Source organism: Centropristis striata, chromosome 16 (genome assembly GCF_030273125.1).
Source record: "Centropristis striata isolate RG_2023a ecotype Rhode Island chromosome 16, C.striata_1.0, whole genome shotgun sequence".
NCBI lineage: Eukaryota > Metazoa > Chordata > Actinopteri > Perciformes > Serranidae > Centropristis > Centropristis striata.
The window spans coordinates 30,075,469-30,080,585 of record NC_081532.1 but is presented as its reverse complement, the minus strand read 5'-3'; positions in this window follow the sequence as shown (position 1 = coordinate 30,080,585).

The window sequence follows — 5,117 nt, the reverse complement described above, 5'->3', positions numbered from 1 at the left end:
CGGAGACGAAATCTCGCGATACTGACGGCCGCGGCAGTCTTTAAAGTTACAGTAGTCACCGCAGTTGTGATTTACATTGTAGCTGAATAAATATTAATTTACCCCTGTGTACTGTCCCACTGATGTGTTGCCTGTGAAAACCCAATGACTGCAGAATGAAGATCACCATGTACATTTCTCTGGAAATAGGTACAATTATAAATACTTAAGCCTGTCTACATGTTAGTGTCATCATATTTTCCTTTCCAGCCTACTCTTACTTCTTTGTGTTTATCAGGTTTTTTAAAGGTAATTTTGTGTGGATTTTAAAAGTATGAAATAATTTCTGCTTTTTCCAAGGTCAATAATGAACTCTACATCCAAACTTTTATGGATGTTAACCAACCCTAATGTCCACAGAGGAATGGTAATTTTAATATCCTTATAATATCCATATTTTAGTAACAGATTACATGTAATCAGGTTTTTGCAATCATAAAAATAAGTAACCTAACTATATTATATTTTTTAAAAAGTGCAATTAGATCTTATATTGTCATGGATTACTTAATTACAATTTTGATCAAATCTTTAAAGTTTTGTAAGGGTAATTTGAGTTTAACAATTCCATAAGCCAAATATGTTCCAAAGTAAATTACTCATCTCCAGCTTTGTTAATAGTGATTTAACTAATATTTGTTTTTGTTTTGTATTGTTGTTCGTGAATAATGGAGTTTTTATTCATTTTTTTATTTACACTAAAAATAGAAGGTACACATTTTGAGTAGGTGCTCCTTTTTGCTTTACAAGAGCAAAGTTCTCCATTTGGTCTCAGATGTTTAAAAAAACAGCATCAATGAAAACATACACCAAAAAAAACAGCAACCCATGTGTTGTAAAATACAAACAGCACTCCTTTGTTGAGTACTGCTTTTGTATGGGTCATCTGATTTGACCAAGTGTCAATGCTAAATAGGCAACATGCATTTATTTGCATTGAAAACATTTTTGAGATGTTTAAAGAGAATCCCCCTTTATCCTTCACGTTTGGTTTAAGGCTACAACTAAATGTGTGCTTCATTCTCTTCTCTATTGTTCTGCTGTTGTAGATGCAGCCGAAAGCTGTTTTCTCAGTGGACTGTGGTGCCGTTGAAGAATCAGGTGAATGATGCTCAATGCATTACAAGGGGTTCAATACACAGGGCCAGCTTAAGACTGTTGACATCCCAGGTAAACCCAAACTCAAACATGGCTGCCTGTCTCATCCGATTTGGAGCCTTTAAAAAAAAAATAAAAAAAAGCACCACGCCATAGTCACTATAGCCCTCTTTAAACTCCTGTGAGTTGATTTGTCTGAAATTCTTAATAGATGTCTTATTGGGAAGCAAAGTGGTACACTGCCAGACAATTTGATTTCCCTCTGAAACCTAACGTTTAGATCTTATACTGAGAGTACTTAATTTAAACAGTATTATACTAGAGCTGTTACTTTACCTGCTGCTAATATACAATTAATCGTAGCAGGAAAGCAGTAGATTATAACTGAAACAAGATACATGCACCGTAAATGTCTCACAAGTGTCCATATTTCACAAGTTGAAGGGTGACTGTAATAAAGAAATTGCCCTATTGAACTGATAATAATCCCAGCCCACCATAAATGAGTCTGATCCCTCAGTAAATTGAGCCCTTGGTGAGGTGGAGTGGTGTCAGCACCTAGCCAACTCTCAGATGGCTCTCTAATCCTCGCTTCCCTCTCACCACCACCCTCATCGTCTAATCAGTCTTGAACACACACATAACGCTCACACCCATCCGACACACACACGCACCCAAGTACTCACCCTTTCTCACACTCGGGCTCAGCCATCTCTTCAGTGTGATGTCACTGCTAATCCACGCTTGGTTATCCGCTGGGCTGCAGTGCTGCCAGAGGGATATGGGGAGGAGATGGAGTGAATTCGGGGAGGTGGTGGAGGGGAGTGGGGGGTAATCAGGCACGTCATAAAGTTTTCTCTCTAAAACCACCACTTCCATTAGCCCCCGCCACGTAGAAACCCAAAGTCTCGCACCCAGCCAAACTGAACAGCATGCACAAATGCTCAATGGAGTGTTAATATGAACACATATTTCAGCTCTGATGGGAAAGATAAAACACAGCTGCAAGTATATTCACAGAGGCCTGTAGCTCCCATTCGAGGCACAGAGGAATCATTAGAGAGTCTGCTGGATTAAGCACATCCTCCCCCCTCTTTTCTACCACATGCATCCACAAAATGCAAGGCCTCTTTATTGACAGCTTGTCCAAAAAGAGGAATTACCCACATGGTTGAGGCCCTCGTTCCATATGGCACCAGGCTATTAACAAACATTAGTTGACTGTAATAGCAATGGTATTAAATTCATTATCTTTTCTATGTGAGGTGTGTGATTTTGCGTATGTGTGTGTGTGAGAGAGTGGTGCTAGAGTGCATGTACACACACCCAATGTGTGCCAGTGTGTGTGATTAGAGACTTCTAATGTTCCAGCTCTGGGGATTTGTAGCATGAGATAAGAAAGGGCATTAATGGTGAACTGTGACGGTCCAACAGAGCAAAACTGTTGTTTGAAATGTGCATATGTTTCCTTTGCTGAATCGTTTTTTTAACACAAACAATCTACATATTGTCTCACATGGAAAGGCATCTGATTTTTTAACTCTGCAAACAAAAAGCACACACGATTGATCGCCATGCATGAGCAAGTGGCTTACGAGACCAGTGAGTGAAATTCAATCTATTTGATTTTGTATTTTCCTCACTTACCACATATCTGTTTTAATCTTACCTTAAGCATCCTTGAAATGAGTTGTAATCCAGTTAAGCCCTTTTGAATCTGCTTCCCAGCCATATTACACCCATTCATCGTCCCGTAAACATTCGCACTGCTAAACAGTAGCTCACTGAGAGTGTCCACGAGCCAAAATGCACACACTGTAGATGTTAAAAAGATCAGAAACTTTGCATTTCTGCATGTGTGACGCAGGCAAAGAGAAACAGTGCTTAGTTGGCTTTGCCTGGGGTAAAACTAGGAGTGTGACGATTCTCCAAATCTATGATTCGATTACTCTTTCGATTTTAAGGTCACGATTCGATTCAGTTTTTGATTTCAACGTTTTTTTGTCAGTGTTTTGAATGCTATGCCAGTGTTGGACGGTTGAGTATTGATTTGTAAAGTTCAACAGATCATAAGACTGACATGTTTTTCTGGCCATATGTTCAACTTTTCCGATCCTTCTTATTATTTTGATGATTTAAATTTCCATTTAGAATTGAAGTCATGACACACCCATAAGCAACATAACTCATCACACATTTTAGACACAATATAATACAGTGAGTCCCTGTACAAAAGGATTTTAGGCACAATGTGATACAAATCGTCACTGTCGTCCTTTACTCAGAAAACCATGCAAAAATATTCTGTGCAAAAACTGTGTGAAGTGAAAGCTTCAAGGCACACGACAAGTGTTTGCAAAAATATTCCAAACCTTTGGATCAAAAACTGGGCTGCCAAAAATCAACAAAACAAGTCAATTTTCCTGCATTTTCCCCTAAATGCAACAAGGCCTTGAACCAGTGAGTAAGTCTTCAGAGAGATTAATTCTCCTCTGTGATCCCGTTCTCATTACAAGAAGCAGGGGACTCAAACACACGTAATAACAGGGCTGACTGCTGTTCCTTTGTAACATGTGGCTACCTAAATGATCCTAAATAAGATAGATGACAAGGATAAAGCAAATCATAATCGGCATTTTGCACAATGGAACATAATAGTCTGAAGAGAACAAGGGACAACATACAGAGCTCCTGTTTCCATCGCCTGGAGCAGCACACCTAGTCGAGAGCAATTAAAATGAGAGGATTCAATTTTGTCAAACACCAGGAACCTAAGATAAATCTTGTATCTCATTTTCCAGCGGAGGACACTGCCTCACGCCGGTTCTATCATGTTTGTTATGGTGTTTTGAAGAAACAGCTGGCTACTGACAGAGTTGGTAAAACAACCCCCTTCCCCCCAAATGATGCTAATCCCAATCATTTCGAGACCCAGGGTGAGAGCGAGAGGGAGAGTCGGGTGAGGCTGGGAATGAAAGATGGTGTCAGACTGTGGTGTTGGTGGAGAGTTTAGACAGAGCAGGAGGGGGGGGGGGCAAGACAGCACGTCTCTGCATGGTTTCCATGTGGGAGAAATCCACTTACTTGAACTGATAAAGATTTAATTAACACAAGACTCTGCAATTACTCCATAATTAAAGTCATTTGTCCCCTTGTTTGGATGAGTAGGCAAGACGCCACATGCTTCTGTAAGAGCAGATGAGAGAAAGAGGGCATCAGAGGCTCAAAGAGGTACACTCTGTTTGAATTTAATGCTTGATTTTCCAAACCTATTTTCCCTTCATATGTTCTAATAAAATATTTGTACCAGCTTCTCTTTAGCCTGTATTTATTTGCCTTTTATTTGACAACTCATTTGTTATTCATTGAGAAAGTAATAAGCTGAGTAGGCTGAGTACAAAGTATCATCAAGAGCCACATGAAATAGTAAATAGGCCTGATATAATCATAATCCTCTTCAAACTGCACTGCATACAGCTTGAATTGTGTAATGTTAGCGCTGCAAAGCTCACCGAAAGCTAAAAATATACAAAAAAATGTGATGCTTTTGTTTGACGGTATCAAATTGCATGGATGGAAAGGGAGTGTGAGGTGTTTGACCTTGGACATGGAAAGAGAAATGAAGGTGGACCGAGTTTACAGCAAAATATCAGCACAGTGTTGGGAAGGAAAACAGTCTCAACAAATAGTGACGAACCACACAAGACAGAAATAGTGAGGAATTAACAGCGTCGTCCAATATGTGCCACCGTGCCATGGCAGTCCAATTTGCCCGGAGATAAAAAAAGAAATGACTGCCAAGTTTACTATATTAGAAACCAGGGAGACAAATGCGTCTTGTGTTTGCTTCTGAGGGTTGTTACTTAATTTACGCGAGGGGAAGAGCACTATCTCTTATTTACAGATGATGATCTGCATATAATTTGCCTCAGTTGCATGCTGGGTAATTGAGGTAAATATCACAGCCTTGAACTTGCCAG